The sequence below is a fragment of the Heloderma suspectum genome, chromosome 7 (assembly GCF_057233095.1).
Source record: "Heloderma suspectum isolate Gila_16-S chromosome 7, 16-S_ref, whole genome shotgun sequence".
Classification (NCBI taxonomy): Eukaryota; Metazoa; Chordata; class Lepidosauria; order Squamata; family Helodermatidae; genus Heloderma; species Heloderma suspectum.
Genome location: NC_139464.1, coordinates 68,375,682 through 68,397,876, shown reverse-complemented (window position 1 = coordinate 68,397,876; position 22,195 = coordinate 68,375,682). Strand labels below are relative to the sequence as shown.

Sequence of the window (22,195 nt, the reverse complement as noted above, 5' to 3'; positions counted from 1 at the left end):
GACCTCAGAGGGGGAAACCTGAACTACCCTGTGCTTGCTGGGATGCTTGCCCAGGGACCATAGGATTGCTCTCCTATCTTCTTTTTCAAGATTGTGGTTACTACTGTTTACTTTCATGAACCTACTTTCTCTCAACATAATAAATGACAGACCTGGATACACTTGATATAGGGCTTACAGGCTGAAAGCCATGTGCAAACATTAACAAATTAACTACATTCCAGTTGTCGTTATTTACCTTGTACTTTGCCTCTCCATTTGCCTTGCTGCATGAACCATGCAGATAAGAAAGGGAATGAAAAATCAGGCATTTTATTTTAAGGCAGGGAAGGGTTGCTTTTGGAATGCTGTAATGGATATAGTTTTCTTTCTCAGTACATCTGAAATGTGATCCCCCCCCCCATTCTTTTCTTTGGTTATTCTTAAGGAAGTCACCCCAAACACTCATTTTGCTTCAGCGATACCATTTCTATTTCCTTGATCAATTTTTGCAGTGTCTGAAGGAAAATGAGAGGTTGTTAAATCTATTTGGCAGGCAACCTGTCAGAACTTGATTGGAGCATCAAGTTTCTACAGAACTGTTAACAGCAAGCCCTCCCAGGATTCATTCCTAAATACCAGGGGTTCACATCTCTTTCCTCTCTTAAGAAACAAAGTCTCCTTCAACATTTTAATCATAGCTAGGACTGTGTGGCATTTTCATTAGGTTCAGTCCTGGGTGTGAAATGTGCTATTTTGGAGGATGCAAATTGTCAAAGGAGCCCCAGATAAAATGTCTGCCTTTAATTTTCCATGTTGTGGCTCTGGATTAGAATTACATTTCCACTTTGGAATTAGTACATTTCCAGGTTTTTGAACCATATTTTGTCTAGTGTTCCAGCATCTTCTTTGGTATCTCATGACACATACATGAGAACATAGTGCACTTAACATACAGTTACATGCATCAGGTTAAAAAAGTCAATGGACTTTCTTTTTTAAAACCCCACCCCTGTGGGGTGGAATTTCACAAAAAATGGATGGGGACAAGGTTTAAAAAACCCCTTCCAATGTGCCATAAATCTGGTAGACATTCTTGACTTGTACTTTCAAAAGGGTCTTGACAAAGTCACTCTCCAAAGACTCCTGAACAAACATATCAGTCATGGGGCAAGAGGAGAGATCATCTTATGGACTGGTAACTGGTTAAAGAGCAGAGATCAGGAAGGAAAATAAATGGAGGAATGGGCATAAAAATGGCAAATGTGGTTCAGTAAGCAAGTGATGCACACTGGGGCAAAAATTCCTAAATCTACATATACATCAGTGTATTTATATACACTGATGGGGGCTGATCTAATAGAGATTAATCAGGAAAGGGGTCTTGGAATTGTGATGGATAGCTTGATGAAAATATTGACCCAGTTGCTGTGAAAATGGCAAATTCCATGTTGGGGTCATCAGAAAAGGAATCAAAAGTAAAACTGGGAATATCATTGTTGTTGTTGTTGTTGTTGTTGAGTCATTAAGTCGTTAAGTCATGTCCGACTCTTCGTGACCCCATGGACCATAGCACGCCAGGCCTTCCTGTCCTCTGCTCTCTCCCAGAGTGTGCTCAAATTCATATTCATTGCATCGATGATGCTATCTAGCCAACTCACCCTCTGCCGTCCCCTTCTCCTTTTGACTTCAATCTTTCCCAGCATCAGGGTCTTTTCCAGGGAGTTTTCTCTTTGCATTAGGTGGCCAAAATATTTGAGCTTCACCTTCAGTATCTGTCCTTCCAATGAGCAGACAGGGTTGATGTCCTTTAGGATTGACTGATTTGACCTCCTTGCAGTCCAGGGGACTCGCAAGAGTCTTCTTCAGCACCACAGTTCGAAGGCATCAATTCTTCGGCCCTCAGCCTTCCTTATAGTCCAGCTCTCACAGCCATACATTACTACTGGGAAAACCATAGCTTTGATTATACGAATCTTTGTCGGCAAGGTGATGTCTCTGCTTCATACTATGCTGTCTAGGTTTGCCATAGCTTTCCTCCCAAGGAGTAAGCATCTTTTAATTTCATGGCTACAGTCACCGTTTGCGGTGATCTTGGAGCCCAAGAAAATAAAATCTGTAAGTGCTTCCATTTCTTCCCCTTCTACATGCCAGGAAGTGATGGGGCCAGATGCCATGATCTTCATTTTTTTAATGTTGAGTTTCAAACCAGCTTTTGCACTCTCCTCTTTCACCCTCCACAAGAGGATCTTTAGATGCTCTTCGCTTTCTGCCATTAGGGTGGTATCGTCTGCGTATCTGAGGTTGTTGATAATTCTCCTGGCAATCTTAAATCTGACCTGTGATTCATCCAACCCGGCGTTTCTCATGATGTACTCTGCATATAAGTTAAATAAGCAGGGTGACAATATGCAGCCTTGTCATACTCCTTTCCCAATTTTGAACCAATCGGTTGTTCCATGTCTGGTTCTTACTGTTGCTTCTTGACCCTTGTACAGGTTTCTCAGGAGACAGGTAAGGTGGTCTGGTACTCCCATCACTTTAAGAATTTGCCACAGTTTGTTGTGATCCACACAATCAAAGGCTTTAGCGTAGTTAATGAAGCAGAAATAGATGTTTTCTCTCCTTGCTATTCTCTGGAACTCTGCATTCAGTTGGATATATCTTCCCCTTTCTCCCTTGCTTTTCGCTTCCCTTCTTTCCTCAGCTACTTGTAAAGCCTCCTCAGACAGCCACTTGGCTTTCTTGCATTTCTTTTTCTTTGGGATGGATTGAGTTGCTGCCTCCTGAACAATGTAACGGACCTCTGTCCATAGTTCCTCAGGCACTCTGTCTATCAGGTCTAATCCCTGAAATCTATTTCTCACCTCCACTGTATATTCATAAGGGATATGATTTAGGTCATACCTGAATGGTTTAGTGGTTTTCCCTATGTTCTTCAATTTAAGCCGAAATTTTGCAAGAAGCAGCTCATGATCTGAGCCACAATCAGCTCCAGGTCTTGTTTTTATTGACTGTATAGAGCTTTTCCATCTTTGGCTGCAAAGTACATAATCAATTTGATTTCGATATTGACCATCTGGTGATGTCCATGTGTAGAGTCGCCTCTTATGCTGTTAGAAAAGAGTGTTTGCTATGATCAGCGTGTTCTCTTGTCAAAACTCTATTAGCCTTTGTCCTGCTTCATTTTGTACACCAAGGCCATGCCTGCCTGTTATCCCGGTGATTTCTTGACTTCCTACTTTAGCATTCCAAACCCCTATGATGAAGAGGACTTCTTTTTTTGGTGTTAATTCTAGAAGGTGTTGTAGGTCTTCATAGAACCGATCAACCTCAGCTTCTTCGGCCTCAGTGGTTGGGACATAGACTTGAATTACTGTGATGTTGAATGGTTTGCCTTGGATTCGTACTGAGATCATTCTGTCATTTTTGAGATTGTACCCCAGTACTGCCTTTCCCACCCTTTTGTTGACTATGAGTGCTACTCCATTTCTTCTAAGGGATTCTTGCCCACAGTGGTAGATATAATGGTCACCTGAATTAAATTCCCCCATGCTTGTCCATTTTAGTTCGCTGATTCCCAAGATGTTGATGTTCAGTCTTGCCATCTCATGTTTGACCACCTCCAGCTTACCTTGATTCATTGATCTTACATTCCAGGTTCCTAAACAATATTGTTCATTACAGCATTGGACTTTCTTTTCATGACCAGACACATCCACAGCTGGGTGTCCTTTTAGCTTTGGCCCAGCCGCTTCACTCTTTCTGGCGCTACTTGGAAATTCCCTCTGCTCTTCCCCAGTAGTATATTGGACACCTTCCGACCTGAGGGGCTCATCTTCCGGCGTCATCTCTTTTAGCCTTGTGATACGTTCCATGGGGTTTTCTTGGCAAGAATACTGGAGTGGGTTCCCATTTCCTTCTCCAGTGGACCACATTTTGTCAGAACTCTCCACCATGACCTGTCCGTCTTGGGTGGCCCTGCACGGCATAGCTTATGGCTTCACTGAGTTATGCAAGCCCCTTCACCACAACAAGGCAGTGATCCATGAAGGGATCATTATGCCTTTATACAAATGTATGGTGTGTCCACACTTGGCATTAGGGATGCTGGAGAAATCTGCTGAGGACTCCAATGAGGCCAGATTCCCAAGAATCCAACCTGTGGAGTCTGCAGTGGACCCTTACCTGCGTGTCCTCCAGATTTCATGCGGGGCGGCTCTCCACCTTTATAAAAAGCAAGATAGGCTAACGGAGGTTGCCATTAGCCTATTGTGGGAAAATTGCAGCCATAATTGGTGTATTTTATGCCATTTGCAGCCAAAAAGCACTTACCTCTGCCTAAATTGCAGCTGCTTTGTGGTCAAAAATGGCGTAAGATATGCCAGTTAAGGCTATAATTTTCCCACAACAGGTTAATAGCAGCCGCCATTAGCCTGTTTTGCCTTTTATAAAGCTGAAGAGCTGCCACGCAAAATCTAGCAGACACATCAAGGCTCTGGGGAAATCTGCGGGGCCACAAGTGGCCCAGATTTCCCTGAGTGGACCCCCAAGACGGGACATTGGGGGGGTTCACCCATCCCTACTTGGAATATTGTATACAGTTCTTCTCACCACACCTCAATAAGGGTACTGTAAAATCATCAATGGACTGGAGCAACTGCCTCAGGAGGAAAGGTTACAATGTTCGAGGTATTTTCACTTAGAAAAAAGGCTTGTAAGGGGGGATATGATCATAGAATCATAGAACCATAGATTAGTAGGGTTGGAAGGGGTGTACAAGACCATCGAGTCCAACCCCCTGCTCAATGCAGGAATCCAAGTCAGAGCATCCCCGACAGATGGCTGTCCAGCCTCCTCTTGAATGCCTCCAGTGTGCTACAGATGTGTAACATTATGCATGGTGTGGAGAAAGTGGATAAGGTTAGAACCCAGGGTCACTCCATGAAGCTGAATCATGGGAGATTCAGGACAAACAAAAGGAGTATTTCTTTACACAGTGTATAGTCAAACTGTAGAATTTGCTACCACAAGAAGCAGTGATGGCCACCATCTTGGATGGCTTTCAAAAGGGATTAGACATTTTAACAGAGTATAAAGCATAAAGAGCCAGTGTGGTGTAGTGGCAAGAGTGTTGGGCTGGGAGCTGGGAGATCCGGGTTCTAGTCCCCACTCAGCCATGGAAGCTCACTGGGTGACTTTGGGCCAGTCACACACTCTCAGCCCAACCTACCTCACAGGGTTGTTGTGAGGATAAAATGGAGAGGAGGAGGATAATGTAAGCTGCCTTGGGTTCCTTCCAAGAGGAAAAAAGGCGGGATATAAATGCAATAATAAATATAAATATCAATGGCTACTCATCATTATGGCTAACTATTCCTAGCATACTGCTTCTGAATACCAGTTGCTGGAAAACACAAACAGGACGATGCCATTGCACTCAAGTCCTGCTTGTTGGTTTCCCATCGGCATCTAATTGGCCACCGTGGGAACATAATGCAGGATTGGTTGCCCCTTTGTTCTGACCCAGCAGGACTCTTCTTGCTTTCTTATGTTATCAGCCATAGAGGTAAAACTGTTGGGTGGAGTCACTGAAAATAAGACAAAGGTTTTGATGCCATTTGATTATTATTGGAGATGCTGATACTTTAGTGAACACTTTGCATCCTCCACAGGTCATATTTTGCACTGAAACATGAACCACATGAAAATTCAGTATATCTATTGAGATGTGCTATAAAGTTCAACCTTACTGACAAACCATGTGACTTTGTGTTAGGACTTCTCCCATTCCTTAATCCTAAAGGTATGGCTGGGGATCATGGTTATTTGGGTGGCAACAGAAAAGTACAGATGCACTGTATAGGTGCAGAAGCTCTTTTCTTTATTATTACTTCTCATCTGCTGAGATTCAGTCCAAGCACTAAAAACAGATTATGATTCCATGCCCTAGTTCTGGTGCAAATTAGACCATAATGCTGCATCGTATCCCTCAATTTACAAAAACCTGTTTTATGTCCGTCACCTCTGTTGAAAGACTCTTCTCTATTATGTTCCCCATCATGCTTCGGTTCACATAAACTGCAGGCAATCTCTTCTAGCTGCATTTGGTCACAATCAGCTCATGCATACTGGCCTTGATTTTCCTTTCCTTGTCAATTTATAAACCTGTCAGATTACACCCCTCTTGCCACTTTCAAGTATCATGCATGTTGTTTGTGACTTTTAAATTATAATGAGTAGTAGTGGTGTTTAAATGTTTGCTGCTGGATAGGTTTTAGTTTGTATGCAACATTTTTCAGAATAGTAAGTCCTATTGCATTTTGTGAGAATAAAAAATGAAGCTTTCCACTACTGTTATTTACAATGTATTGTAATCGCCACACCCACCCCACCCCAGCCAGAATAAAGATGCCAAGGATATTAGAATGCCTCTTAAAACATTGCATGCAATTACCAAAGATGGCCTTTTTACATTTGCAATGGGATCATAGTTTACAGGCGGTGGGGGGATATAATTTTTATTGATACCATGGTGTATGCTTTTTTTTTAAAAAGAAATCATAAGATATAACCAAATTTATTGATCTTTCAATTTATCTGCCAAATTAGCCAATTAGCCTTACTCACCAGCAACATCTAATCCTTTCTAGCTATGAAATGTAGGCATCTATGTAATAAAGGGTCAGTGTTTGTAAACCATTATGCTTCTGTCTCCTTGTAGTTTGCTTAATAGTGCAATTGAAATCATGGCCTCTTTATTGATTATTAGGATAACCCTAAAGACCTTTTTTAAAAAATGGCCAGCTTTCAAATGACCCCATTTTATTCTTCTGATACTGTTTTAGCTGCTGTTTAATGTACTAATATGTTGCATTTTACATTAGGATTTTATGGTTTAAATATTGTGTTCTTATATGTTGTGAGCTGCCTTGGAAGGGGTAACCTTAAAAGGCAGCCTATAAATACATACATGCATACATACATACATACATACATGTATAAAAAGAATGGGACCCCATGTCATGCACGAACTGCTCTAACTGAAATATATTTATGGGTGCAAACATGAATCCAACCAGTTAACATTAGACCTGGTCTGAACATCCAGCCCAGTTGATAGGTTGGATCTTTCAGGAAAATGGAACCACTTCAGAAGACTAGGCAGACCACTGGGACAGCCACCTTTCCCCCTGTACAATGCTCCTGGGATTAATGGTATGTCATCACCTACATTCATCTTCAGAGGCATTCTACCCCCATTTTGAAAGTGTGCTGTATCAGTCATCCTTCACTTTCCAAGAGCAGATCTTTGATAGGATCCCATCATGGTGATGCTATATCCCCCTTGCGGATTTATACCTTGTAGCGCACACAATGACCCCTCTTGTAGTATTTTGTATAATACGGAATAATAAGCGGAAGATAATGCTAGAAAAGCGGTATATGGAATGTGTAATGTGCTCCAACAGTTTTCAGTGCACCTCAATACTGATAAAAAGCATGAGGGTAAATTTAGCCCTAGTTTCCCTTACTTTTAAGTAAGTCTTGTTTAAAGAAAACAAATGAAAAAAGCACTCAAATGACATTTACTAACCCGCCCTGCCCTGCCTGAAAGCCAGTTGACTTTCCCCTGAAAGTCCCAGAATTTCTCCCCACTACCATTGTCATTGGAAAGAAAGGTCAAGCCCAGCCCTATTTAAAATAATAAGACTTATTTGAGTGACACAATAACTAGGCTACAAACTAGATCAAGGGTGGCTGAATTCTGTATTCTCTAGAGCTAGCCTAATGTCCGGACAATGGCCCAGGGAACAGAAGCATCTTTAAATTACTATTACATTTATGACCAGTCTTTCTTTCAAGGAAGTCAAGGCATTGTACACACTTCTTCCCCCTTTATCCTCACAGCAAACTGTGGGATAGGTGAACCTAGGAGGGTCATGGCCCAAAGACACACAGTGAACTTCATGGTTGAGTGAGGATTTGAATCTGGGTCCCCTTTGCCCAACATTCTAACCCAGCCTTCTCCAACCTGGAGCCCTCCAGATGTATTAGATTGCATCTGGCCATGCTGGCTGGGAATGATAAGGGTTTATGTATTTATTTGTTACCTTTCTCTACCAATACACCACCATACTAATCAAGTGGAGTCTACAACAGTGGAGCACATGTGAGCAGACGTAGCGTGAAAATTGCATACAAAATCCAAAAAGCAAGATGCAATATTAAAGTGTGGAATATCTCTATATCTTACAGCTGAAGAATCTTTGTCCTTGACACAGGGTCCAGATGAAAAAACTTTGAGGGCCTGATCAGTTTGACCAGTGGAGCAAAAGTCAAATTTTAACTTTTTCTGTCAACAATTTAATACCCTTTCCTATTATGAACCACACAGAAAACCCTACCGTGGAATTTACATAACTGATTCAAAGAAAATATGAAATTAAATTCCTCCCTCTCTATCTTTCTCTCCACACACACACACACACACACACACACTTACTTCTGCCTTTATTAAATAAGGTGTCTGGCAAATAAAAAGGGGCACCTTTGAATAATTTGGGGTCTTCACTGTTGCTAAAATGTAGGATTACATGACATTTTATCAGAAATACCCAAAGACTGTAATCCTGTAATCTTGGAAGTAAATTCTCCTGAAACCAATAAGGCTTGTTGGATCAAGTGCCAAAAACATGATACTTTTGGTCGATGTGATGTTTCAGTTGAATGAAATGGTTAGAAATTGGAAAGTAACTTATTTTTTTAATGACTGTGTCCTGCTTGTAAAATATGTACTTACAATAGCTATTGTTCATTCAGACTGTGTACTTGTGTGTGTTCTTTAGTTTAATAAGCTAACACAATAAAGCTATTTGGTAATCTAACCATTAAAAAGGGGGAATGGCATGTAAATATAAAACCAGAGAGTGCAAAATGTCATTGTTAAGGCCATGCTTCAAACCACTAAGAAGCACCAGTTTGCACCCACCACAAACCTCACCCCCACTTAACAGACATTTGTTCTGTGTCACTGAAAAGCAAAAGCAAAAATGAAAGATGGCATGGTACCTTGAATAATTTCCTGGCTTCTCCACTTTTTTCAGAAGTGGCCGACGTTTCCGTGTCCATGTGCAAGACGCTGATTGTCTCATTTTTCTCATCAGCGTGTGAGTCACTCTAATCACACGCTGGTTTCTAAGCCAACAGAGAAATAGAGAGCTATTCCCATTCAGTCCCTGTAAAGTCACTGCCTGCATAACTGGTCCCAGAACTGCTGAGACGGGCTCCTTTGGGATGCACCTCAGCTCAGGTGCCTGCTGCTCCTGCAGTTTATCGGAACTAGAATGTGCAGGGAGTGGAGAGAGAAAGGTCTGGAGAAAGCACACTATTCTTGATGGTGTTAGGGTATCCATGTGTCCTCCTTTACAGAGGACCAGTCCTCTATTTTCAAAGGCTGCCAGTCTTCTACTCAAAGGCATCCTCTGTTTGAAGGGCTGGCTGCCCCGTCCAATTCTAGTTTAAAGATAAAGAATGGTAAGAACACTTGCCCATCAAGAGTTAATAACTGGGTAGCAGGCTGAAGGAACAGGCATACAGGTCATCCAGTCACAGTGTTCCACACTATGGGTGAGATGAACTGTATTTCTACTTAAAGTATAACAATTATTTCTAAATGTGCATCTATTCATATAAATTTGCACATGCAAATTTTATGCAAATTGCTGTCCTCTTTTGTCCTCTTTTTTGGCTATTCATAAGCAGCCACCCTATCAGATATGGGCAAGGAGAACCTATAGATTCTGGACAGACAGATGGATGTATTTCTTCACCCAAGACGTTATTAATTTGACTTTACTGCCGTTGGATAAGATGATGGTTACATGGCTCTAAAAGGGACTTAGGGCACAATCGTATGCATGTTTAGACAGAAAAAAAGTCCTAGCATGGCTGGCTGGGGAATGCTGGGAGTGGTAGGACTTTTTTCTGCAACCTTGTAAGAGAAGTTGGAGAAAAGGGGGAGTGCTGGTGGGAGGGGAGGGGAGGGGAGGGGAGGGGGGAGGCTGGGTTGCACAATATCCTATGGCCAGTCCAGTCTCCTCCATGCCCACCAAAAGGTAAGTCAGCTAGACAAGCTCAGAGGCCCATCTAGCTGCTTTTTGCATTTTAAATGAAAGAATGGAGGTGAAATCACTTCCATCCTCCTCTTGCCCTGCCTGGCTGTTGCCAGCAGGGCATAGGATAGGTGGAGGGCTCCAAGCTCAGAGTCCTCTGCCTGTCAGGAGCACAGCCCATAGGGTTTTGCCCTCAAGGGCAATTAGTCATGCTGACTAAATCAAACTAGGGCTTGGCAAAAATGGCCACTCAAAATCCCTCCTCCCTATTCAAGGTCAAAGAATTTCACAGAATTTCTCTAGGGGGAAAGACAAATTTTCCAACAGTTTATTGGGGGTGGAGGCTCACCATTAGCAGTGGCCATAACACAGCTTCTCCTTATGTTTCCCAAGGTTTGGTTTTGGCTTGCCTGCTACTGCAAGTGGCAACAGCAACAACTGTGTTGGCAGCCTGGGCACCATTTTGCATTCTCCAAAATTTCCCAAACCTAGAGTTGTGCCCCTGGGCATTCTGGGTTGGGGGTGGGTCAGTGGGGGAATGGCAGCTGCCACAGATAGATAGATGATAGATAGATAGATAGACAGATAGATGAATATTTGGAGGAAGTTGCAAAGTGGCCTTTTTCTAGAGGGGTGAGAAAAAGAAAAATCTCAGAAATGGTTGTGTGTTTATTCATTCATTCATTTAAAATTATTCTTAGGCCACTTTTAATGGTGGAACCCTCCCATTTTGTTTCAAAGAAATGTCTTCTGAGAACTTTTGGTTCCGATCTAAATCAAAACTCAAGCTTCAAAGGCTGCGTGCCACTGAACATTAATTGCTAGGTGTCAGGAGCACCCTAGCTGCCTCTTGCAGTCCCCACCAATCGCCAACTCAGGACACAGATGACGAGGAATTCTTTCCGAGACTTTATTCCTTTATTACTTTATGACTCTTTCAGATACTAATCACTAGCGACAAAGCAAGGAACAGCACTGGGGAAAGATAGCTGAGTAGCCTAAGCTCCAGGTAAGGCAGTTGGTCCCCATTTGAAGGAGAACCATGGGAAGACCCTGAACTTATGGGCTAGGGAGAGATCCTCTCTCTTTCCCTTGGGTCCTCAGAACGTGACCGTTGTTTGCGCACCAAACGAGCGCTACGCCTCCTTTCTGCGCCCTCCATCTGTCGTCACTCCCTGCATCTGTGCCAAGCGTCCAGCAAGTCCCCCTCCAGCGCTCTCTTACTGCCAGGGTCACTGTCTATCCCAGGAATGCTGGCAGGAGGAATCTCTGCCAGCTGCTGTGCTTGTGAGAGATGAGCGAGCTCCTCTCCCACGGATTGCTGTTCCTCCTCAGAATCAGAACTGCTCTGGGGCTCTATTGGCTCAGTTTCCACCCTGACACTAGGGGTCAAAAGTAGAAGGAGTATTGCCTTCATACCCTGGTGTTGGGCTTCCCATGTCCTGTTCTGACACTCTGAAAGTTACATCTTGCCTTTTTCACTGGAGATGTTCCTCATTAATATTTTCTAACAAAATGTCATAAACCTGTTTTGGCTGCATATATTTGCAAATTCCTATTATCTGAATGTGTAAATTGGCCCAAATAAAGTAAACTTTCCAAGAAAACTTTGGAGAGAATGACTGAAAACAACTTGCTTGAATGATCAGCAAAAGTTGATATTGGACTGAGGGACTGCCATGTGACTGGTTCACCAAGAAGGCAGAAGAAGAAGAACTTTGGGAATTGGGTCAAACATTAGGATATGAACCTATTTCCTTCACTAAGAATTCTACACACTTGGTTTTTGCTACATTCAAACTCTATCAACCTATTCTAATGAATGGGGAAATTCCCCACCTTGAATGTAGCTGTTAACTAGGGCTGTGCATGGACCCCGCCCCCGATCTGACTTGGAAGCCACTTCAGGGCTTCAGAGGCGGTCCCGATTTGGCTCTGGCTGATGCTGGGGGGCCTGACCTGCCTCGGCCTACAAAGCCCACTCCCCCCCCCCAGCATGCCATCCAGGCTGCAGCTCTTTACTTGGGTCCTTCTTCAGTGGGGGGGCAATGCCGCCAGGGGAGCTGCCGCTAGCAGTGCTGCTGATGCCGCTGGGGAAGCTGCTGCTGGCATTGCCGGGGAAGGTCCTGCCTGGGAAAACGCTGCCCATCACAGTCCACCAACAGGCACCAAGGCAGGAGTCACCCTCCAACTGCGCTCTCTCCCTTCCTTGGAAGTAGGGGAGGGCGCCCGGTTGCAGGCTGACTCCTGCCTCCGCTCAAACCTCTGTGGGCTCCTTGCCTACAAGGAGCCCATGAAGGCTGGAGGCAGGCGGCAGAGGCAGGAGTTGCTCTCCAACTGCGCTCTCTCCCTTCCTTGCAAGGAGGGGAGGGTGCCCGGTTGGAGGCCAACTCCTGCCAATGAGGGCGGGCTGCCGCCACCAGCTCTTAGGCCCTCTGGACACACACTGTCAGCCATCTTGTTCTGGGGAATGGGGGGACCCATTTTTCCCTGTTTTTGCACCATGACTGTGCCCGCGATTGGCAGATCCGTGATTTTCCTGATTCAGTACGTGGAGGCAGATGGGCTCTGTGATATGATGGTGGTTTTGTGGGTCTCCCCTTTAAAAATCATATGAAATCATGAGGATCCCTCTTTGATTTTATGGATCCTCATTTTACCCAGTCCCCATAGCACACACTTTCTTCTTGGCTTCATTCTGCCAAAGAAGAGTGGGAAGGGTTAAGGCTTCATCTGCTATGCCTGGCAGAGACTGGGGCAGTTGCTCCCAGCAGCTAGGACTGGAGCTGAGAGAGTAATGCCATGAAGCTTCCCTCTCAGTTCCCATCCCATCCTGTCACTGCCACCACCACTGCCACCGCCATCATTGCACACAATGGCAGCTTGTCGGGGCAGCAGGAGGCTGCTCAATTATCAGGCAGTTTGTGCACCCCAATGGATTGTCTTGTGCCCCCCCCCGGGGTACATGCACCCCTCTTTGGAGACCACTGCTCTAGCCAAATAATGTTCAGAGTACTCTCCTCTCCAGTAACACCACCTATCTCACAATGAGCAAACAGAAGCTGACTCACAGCATAACTCCTTCCCTCCTTGAAATTTGGAACACACTGAATTTGTATAGAGTCCTCGTCAGACAAAATATATAGTCATTCCAGCAAAAGATCTGTAGCATTTATTAAAGCAGACTTCCCCATCTGAGCACTCTCCAGATCTGTTGGACATTAACTCCAACCCACTACCCCGGCCAGTGGTCATGGTGACTGGGGAGGATGGGAGTTGTAGTCCAGCATATCTGAACAGCAGCAGGTTGGGGGAGGCTGCATTAAAGTACCCCTCCTTTACATGCTCTAAATAATCAGAGAGAAAAACTTGGAAGGCGGGTTCTAGTGCAGCGAAAAGAAAGTTAGGCATAGCCAGCCAGATTCCACACCCCATCTAGCTATGATGGACTTGGGCAGGTCACTATCACTCAGCCTGGCCTACTTAAGAAGATAGTTGCAAGGATAAAGGAGATGCTACATGCAGGCTATTTAATATACTGAAAAGCAGTCTGAAACACAGTCCATCAAACAAGAGACAGAAGATCCTGAGTTTTCTTGTAGGCAATATAAAGCCACTTTAGGCATTATACCCATCATAGGAAATGGCATCCCTGTGGTGAGTCCTTCCTCTTGCCAGCAGTATTATTTAGTGCAGTTGCCTTCAGTTGTTTGTGATCTGGAGACCCCAGATTGAACCCACATGTAACATGAGAACCAATTTTCATTCCTTGCCATATATGTCTTTTTCCCTCTCAAGTTTTATCCTTTTTTTCCTCATCTTGCTCTCTTGACCCCATCTTTTCTTGTTCTCTTAAAATAAATTCCTAAATAGGAAAAGGACATTTAAAAAAATGGTGGTGGCATCACTCCTGTGATCTAACTTAGGTTGGAATATGACACACTTATGGCTCCTAACCCACCAATTGAAGACCAATAATACAACCCCACAAATCCTGTCCATCAAGTAGTGAGTTTCCCACTCCTGATGGAGTTTCCTACCATTCACCATTGAAATGGATCCCCATCAAGAGTGTAACACCTAAACTAGCTTAAATTATCAAATAATAAGGTGGTTGGTTGTACCCTGTGGATACACTTTTTATTTATATTGTACTGCTGCTTTACTTCTTCTCCTTCTCCTTCTCCTTCTCCTTCTCCTTCTCCTTCTCCTTCTCCTTCTCCTTCTCCTCCTTCTCCTTCTCCTTCTCCTTCTCCTTCTCCTTCTCCTTCTGTTCTCCATGTTAGATATTTGTGTAAGCAAGAGCTGAGCACATATGTTTTCTATGCTGGCCAGTATGAAAGTAGTTTCCACAAGCAACTGGCTACAAGGGGTTAATCCAACATTAATCCTACTTAGAGTAGACCCATTGAAAGGAATTGATAGGGCTCTGGATAGGAGTGAATGCTCCTTCCTTGTTCTCCTCGACCTCTCAGCGGCTTTTGATACCGTTGACCACGGTATCCCCCTGGACCGCCTGGAGGGGTTGGGCATTGGAGACACCGTATTGCGGTGGTTCCGGTCCTTCCTCTCCGGCAGGTACCAGAGGGTAGCACTGGGAGAGGAGGTTTCGGACCCGTGGCCACTCACTTGTGGGGTGCCACAGGGTTCCATCCTCTCCCCGATGCTATTTAACATCTATGTGAAGCCGCTGGGGGCTATCATCAGGAGGTTTGGGGTGCAGAGTCATCAGTATGCGGATGACACGCAGCTCTACCTCTCATTCAAATCTTCACCAAGGTTGGCCGTAGAATCCCTGTCCAAATGTCTGGAGACGGTGAGTGGCTGGATGGGGAGGAATAGGCTAAAGCTGAACCCTGACAAGACCGAGGTACTTTTGGTGGGAGACAAGAGGAGGCTGGGGGATGTTGACCTGGTGTTGAATGGGGTACGGCTACCCTTGAAAGACCAGGTCTGCAGCTTGGGGGTCATTTTGGACTCCCAGCTGTCCATGGAGGCTCAGGTGTCAGCTGTGAGCCGGACAGCGCTGTATCAACTCCATCTGATACGGCGGCTGTACCCCTTCCTTCCCGACCATCTGCTCCCATCGGTAGTACATGCCCTGGTCTCCTCTCGTTTAGACTACTGTAATGCGCTCTACGTGGGGTTACCCTTGAAGATGGTTCGGAAGCTGCAGCTGGTACAGAATGCGGCGGCTCGCCTGATTAAAGGCAGCCGCCGGCGAGATCACATCACTCCAGTGCTGAAGGAGTTGCACTGGTTACCAGTTGTTTTCCGGGCCAAATTCAAGGTGTTGGCTTTGACCTTTAAAACCCTATATGGTTCTGGCCCAGCCTATCTTAAGGAGCGCCTCCAGCAGCACCAGACAGGCCGCTTAACAAGATCAGCCTTGGATGGCCTTCTGTCTGTCCCATCAGCCAGGACAGCTAGACTGGTGGGGACGAGGGAGAGGGCCTTTTCTGTAGTGGCCCCCACTCTGTGGAACTCCCTCCCTAGGGAACTCCGTCATGCCCCCTCTTTAATGAGCTTCCGTCGTGCATTAAAAACGTGGCTGTTCAGGCAGGCATTTGGGGTGGGTTAGGGTATTTTAGAAAATGTTTTTATTGTAGAATTTTATTGTTTTATTGTATGTTGTACATCGCCCAGAGTGGCTGGGTGACCAGCCAGATGGGCAATTAATAAATTAAATAATAAATAAATAATAAATAAGGAATGGGACTTAGATATGTATGTGTGAACAGTGGGTTGTATCTAATGTCATTTTAACCTAGCAATGCTTGCAGCATCAATTGATGACTTGCATGAGTGAGAGCTAGGGATGGGTGAACAAGCAATGTTTAAGATCACTGGGATTCTCCCACCATCATCTTGCAGCTTGTCTGCTTGTCTGATGCCCAATCCCCATTCATGTTTTGGATCGCTGCTTGCTCTGCGTGAACAGGAAAATTGCACAAATTGAGCCGCAATCAAATATTCAATTTGTGCAGATTTCCCCAAATTTGTGCAACTTTCCCAGTTGTGCAGCTTTGGCCTGATTCAGTCTATGGGGAAAATTTATGCAAATTAGAAAAGTTGTGCAAATAAAACTGAGAAAGTTCCTCAAATTGAATGTGAGCACATGTTCAGCAATTTATGGATATTTTTGGTGGACATGCGCTTGCATTTGCAATCATGTTCGGGACTCCGAAAAGGGCATGCTTGCTCGTGAGCAAAAAGAACGTTCTCATACACCCCTAGCTTGCATATCACTCAATAACTTGTCAAACAAAATTCTTTGTAGTAGAGGCAGGTCACATGGTCAGCTGCAACACATCACATGATCTATATGCAATAGTTATAGGTAAATCCAGAGGAAGGCATGCTGTGTACCTTTCTCTGCAAGGGTAATTATGATAAATTCCTTAACCTAGCACCCTCTAGATATTTTGGACTTCAGTTCCCAGCCAGCATGGCCAATTGTCAGGAAGTCTGGGAGTTGTAGTCCAAAACATCTGGAAGGGACCTGATTTGGGAAGGCTGGTAGAGCATAAACATTGTCCAAATCAAAGATGACCATGGCCAAGAGTGAAACTGAAACATCACATCATTTACTCCCATTTTGTACCTGTTTTTTCAGGAAGCCAGCCTAGTGTTGTCTTCTACTTTACAAAAAGTGCTCGTTGTGATTTCACAATAGTTTTGGATGTCAGCCTTTCTCTCCTGTCACATGATAGATATTATATACCCTCTTGTTAGCTATGGATTACTCACCCCCTCACCATCTGTCACCATCCTTCTGCTTATGAAATTCTTCCAAATCATTTCACAAGCACAAAAGTAACATTAAAAATAGAACAATATAAGCATACACTGAAAAGGAATATGCAGAAAAGCTGCTGTGGAAGAAATATTGGTAATTTAAACAATCAGGGTTAACCCAGATATCATTAGGATTAGTTCTGCCACCATTTTAGAATTTACAAACTCACAGACTGCATTCTCCGTAGCTGCCTAGCCATAGCTGTAGTTCCATTCAACTAGGGATGTACAAACCCACCCCTGTCCAGGTTCTCTGGGTGCCTGCCCAGCCCCTATCCCCATTCACTGGACCCTGGACTGTGCTCAGGCCCCTCCCACACTCGGTGAACAGCCCACACTCACCCCAGCAGCACTCGCCCCAGAGGAGCTCTGCAGACACCATTTTTTGAAAAATAAAATGGTGATGGCAAAAATGCAAATATGTGCATTTTTGCAATGGCTATTTTATTTTTCAAAAAATGGCAACTGCGGAGCTTGATGAGACTGCCAGGGTGAATGCGGGCGGCTTACTGAGCATGGACAGGGGGCGAGCAGGGGCAAGGGCTCAGTGAGTGGAGCTCAGGGGTGAGGGCAGGGGGGGTTCCAACAGTTTCCTGGACAAAATTGGGTGCCTGCACCATCCCTACATTCAACTAATCCAGTAACATTCTTGTAATACATAGACTGAATAACTTCCTCAAGGTAGGGTAGGCTGTAGTATTTCACTGCCCTTGATCTTTAAAAAAATTCCAATAGTGTCCTTGCAGTTTATGGTCTGGCCCCTCATCATGATCTTTTCTACACAAAGCTGTTAATCAGCTGTTAATCCTCTGTACCTACTTTTGTTTTTGTTGCAGAATTGAGATCTGAGCACTACACGAGGAGCATTTCTTTTTCTGCTTTTCCACTACATAACCTCTAGGTGGTACTGTGATATAGTGGAATTGCACAAATCCACAAGAGAAGAAAGCAGTTTCTTTCACTTTCACAATTAAATGCCACATTTTCCCTGCTTTCTTTTTTTTTTTTTAAAAAAACACTCCCAAAGAGTGCTGGTTAGACACAACAGGCATTAAAAGAAAATAAAGGTTGCAAAACACAAGTTCCTTTAACCTAGTTGAACTTAGACTTCTCCAGGGTGATTCTTCCTGCTCCTTCTTCAGGATATGGTCTCCCTGGCTCTGTTCTTACTGCTCTGGTCTTTCTGACTCTCTCTTTTTATACCCTCCTCCCCCAAAACTGAAAGTACCACTTCAAACCTGAAGAAATGAAACTTACCTAGGGAAATAAAACTACTCCTCTAAGGGATACCCCCTCCCCAGGCCCCAGGCCTCTAGGCCTGACCTTTTTCCTTTCCTTTGTAGGCCTCAAACCTTCACAGAGGGAGTGGTGCAAATTTCCCCCCTTGGTGGGGACATGTTTGAGGACTGGGAGGGCACTTACCATTCCTCTGATCAACTACCTTTTTACCTTCCTTGACATCAGAACTTCAACAACAGGGAGGTAAGTGATGCAGAAGTTTCCATTGGGGCTGGAATGGGGTTCTGAGGTCAGATTTCCCTCTTCGAAGGGCGGACATCCCTCTCCACCCTTGGAGGAAGATATCCAAACAATCCTATGGCCCAGAGCTCATAGGATTGCAGCCTTAATTATTTTATCTGTTGTTTTATTATTTTTGTTGTGTGGTAGCATAATTGGTTGTACACCACCCTGAAATCCTAATAGGATGAAGGGTGGTGTATGAATGGTTTAAACACACAAACAAATAAAAATACGATGTGCAGATGATATATGCCAGGCGTATATCATTGACCTCAATGATTGCAATGGAATGTAAGTTTATAGTGCTCTGACACATATTTACTTGGATCTACATATATAGCAGTGGTGTGACCAGAAATTTAAATCTGGTGACCAGCAGGGAAAGCCTCCAGAATCGTCACACAGGAATGATCTTTTTTCTTTCTTTTTTTAAGCTTCCAGCCAAATAGGCGGATAGAAAATCCCTCTTCCAAAATGGCACCAGGTTGTGTTTTGTGCTGGGGTCATGGGCTGGAGAGGAGGGTTACTTGCTATAAACACAAACAACAGGCACATGAACTCACCTCAACTGGTGCTCCTCCCCAGAAACAGCGACAGGTACAAGAGGGAAACGTCTGGTTTGCTTTTTCTCTGTGGAGAACCAAGCAAGGAAGCTGAGCCCCACTGGCTGCTTGAAAAAAATAGTTGGCTGCCAAACAAGGCTAAAACGTAGGAACTCCATTTGTTTCTAAAAAGGGTTGCTATAAACATACAGTACATCCATTGGGTGCATTTGCACAGGTAAGTCAGGATTCTGGGCACTTCAAGAGAGGAGGGTTTAAGGTCTCCACCATCCTGCCCGCCCCCAGAATTCCCCCCCCCATTGGTGGGGGTTTAAAAAAGGAAAGAAGTCTCCATTCCAACAAATTTAAAAAAATTAACTGCCTTGCAGCGGGTGGTGGAATTTTGGGGGAAAATGAGTGAGGGAAGCGTAAACTCTCCTCTCCTGAAGCACCATGGTCCTGATCCGGATCAGGGCTGCACATGCGTACACAAAAGTAAAGAAAAAATGTCAGCTATGCTGATGTGATTAGTTGAACTTTGGGATGTACAAGAATGTTGCTCCTGTTTTCAAATCATGCAGATGTGTCCCATTTGCAACCCTGGACATGAACGTGAGCAGGAGTGCCGTTCTTGGGAAATGTTTGCAATTTCCCAAGTTTGTGTTTGTGCTCCAACGTGAGCGCGTGTGCAAGTGGGCACCCCCCCAAACCCTCCCCATGCATTTTCATGCTTTAGCTTATGGGGGGAAGTGCACATTTTGGGCACACACTTAAAAAAAATGTGAATGTTTCCCAGTTGAAAATGCTCATTTTTCCCTGCTCAGAAAAAAAGATGCTCAATTCAGGAATGCGAATGAGGTGAACTGAGCTTTGAGGAGGAATTCGCAGACCCTCAATGAGCTCGAACATTGCATGTTCACCCATCCCTAGTAGCAGTGGTTGCTGGCGACTCCAGTTCCAGAGGGGTGGTAATTCCATTCTGGGTTTTAGTTACAACCAGCCAAAGCTCTAAAGGTGCTATCCAAGATGCTGAACACATTTGGGGGATAAGGTTCAGCACCTTGGATAGAACCTTTAGAGTTTTGGCTGGTGGTAACTAAAACCCAGAATGGAATTACTGCCTCTCTGGAACTGGAGTCACCAACCACCACTGCCTAACTGTGTTTTGACTTCTGCCTGCTGTCTCACCCACTCTTGCCTTAGCTTCACCCCCTTATCTGACTGCTTGCCTGTGCTTTGACTTCCACCTCCTGTCTTGACCACTCCTGCCTAGCCTGAACATGTTTAGCATGTTGTCCAAACTGGCATCCTGGCTTGTTGCTTCCAAACAATCCTGGGTTTGTAAGCCAAGAACAAGTCTTGGTTCGTGATCCTGGCTTGTGAAGGGTGCAACAAGCCAGGATCTGAAGTTTGGATGAATGCGAAACAAACCATTTCTGGTTTCTTTAGTTGCTTATGCTAGTGGGAAGAGCCAAGCAGGAGTAAATAGACTGCATGTAACACACTGCTCATTCATAGTTCCATGTAAATACAGCCATTGACATATCTTTCCATACAATTCTAAATATCCTTTCAATTACATTAATTTCTAAAAGTGTCGTCCTATGCATGTTTAGGCAGAAAAAAAGTTGTAGGACTTCTATCTGTCTAAACATGCATAGGGTTGCGCCCTAAACTTTTCTGATCTTCATGTTTTGAAGCTCCTGTCTGTTGGGAAAAGATAGATGCACTCAAATTTTAAGAAGAAGAGGAATCTGTCTGGAATGAATAATATGTTAAATCCAGTGAAAATAGATTTTGAAACAAAAATGAGTAAAGACATGCATAAAGCAAGCCTAAATGTGTTTTCAATTGACTAGTACCCACAAATAAAACAACACTTACACCTATTTTATAATGTCATATTTTGTTACAAGAAGAATGTAAGTAAGTTCATACTTCTGACCCCTAGAGGAAACATGCTGTTTTTGAATGTGACTGAAACACATTCAGAATGAAATTTTCTAAGCCAAATTAAGTACAATGACTATAAAATTGAAATCACATTCATGCCAGTGTGAGAATACTCACAAAGACTCATCAAAACCAAACCACAATATTTGGGGTTTTCTCCCAGCAAAATAAAAAAGAAACAGGATGAATTACTCCAGGGGTGGACAGAAAGTAGATCTCCAGATGTTGTGGACTTCTACTCCCAAAATTCCTGACCATTGGCCATGCTGGCAGGGATTTATGGGAGTTGAAGTCCAGAATGTCTGGAGAGCTACCTTCTGCCCACCCCTGAATTACTCAGTATACCTGCTTATTGTAAATATGTTTTTCTCTCTTAGAGCAAGGGTGGGCAAATTCCACTCATCTGGAGACCAATCACCCTCCCCTCCTGGAACTCAGCAGGGCCGCATCCCCACCGAAATTTGGTGGCACAGCAGAGGTGGCAGCAGAAAAGTTGTGATTTTGCTGTTAAACAAGGCATGTGAGGAGCACGCACCTTGTTTTAAAGCAAAATTACACTCTGTAGTGCAGCAAGGGATTCAGGGGCCTCAAAAAAGTCTGGGGACCCAGATGTGGCACACGGGCCATGTGTTAACTACCTCTGTCTTAGAGGGTATGCACTCCTTAAGAAAAACCTTCATTAGATAAATACTGGCACCTAACTCCTATAGTTCTGCTGTAGAAGCAAGGCAGAGCAATAATTAACCAGGACATCTCCCAGATATAATTTGTTTTCTCATTTGCTGATGCCACAGTGGGAATTGATGAAGGCTTCCTGGAGTCACACTGATATGACACATGGCCCAACAATCCATAGCTCAAACCTAAAGCTAACAGTTAGCAAGCTCAGTATATTCAAGGTGTGCCCAGACAAGCACTCTTGTGACATTTTGCTTCAGCTTTGCCTTCTTTCACCATCCCAATAGAAATGTTTTCATATTTCCTGTATTTCATTTCATTGCATTTATTATTTTTCTATACTGCCCAACAGCTAAAGCTTTCTAGGCAGTTTACAGAGATTAAAACCTTAAAAATACAATATTGTAACTTGGTATAAAAAGCATGTATATATATGTATGTATATGTTCATTTGTGTGTGTGTACACACACATGCACAGACACACAATTTTAACAATCAGCAATAAAAACCCTATCATATGCTTTCAAATGCCTGAGAGTAAAGGAAGGTCTTAACCTGGCACTGAAAAGATGACAGTGTTGGCACCAGGCAGGCCTCACTGGGGAGAT

At 44.0% G+C, this 22,195-nt stretch overlaps 1 protein-coding gene across 1 annotated transcript in view; it reads right to left on the bottom strand.

Annotated features, from left to right (window-relative positions):
- The window catches only part of PTPRR (protein tyrosine phosphatase receptor type R), a 90,176-nt gene extending 71,139 nt beyond the window's left edge, over positions 1-19,037 (bottom strand). Inside the window, exon 1 of the mRNA XM_084810522.1 lies at positions 18,977-19,037. The gene's annotated coding sequence lies outside the window, so the exon portion shown is untranslated. The remainder of the gene's footprint in view (positions 1-18,976) is intronic.
- Between the last annotated feature and the right edge of the window lie 3,158 nt (positions 19,038-22,195).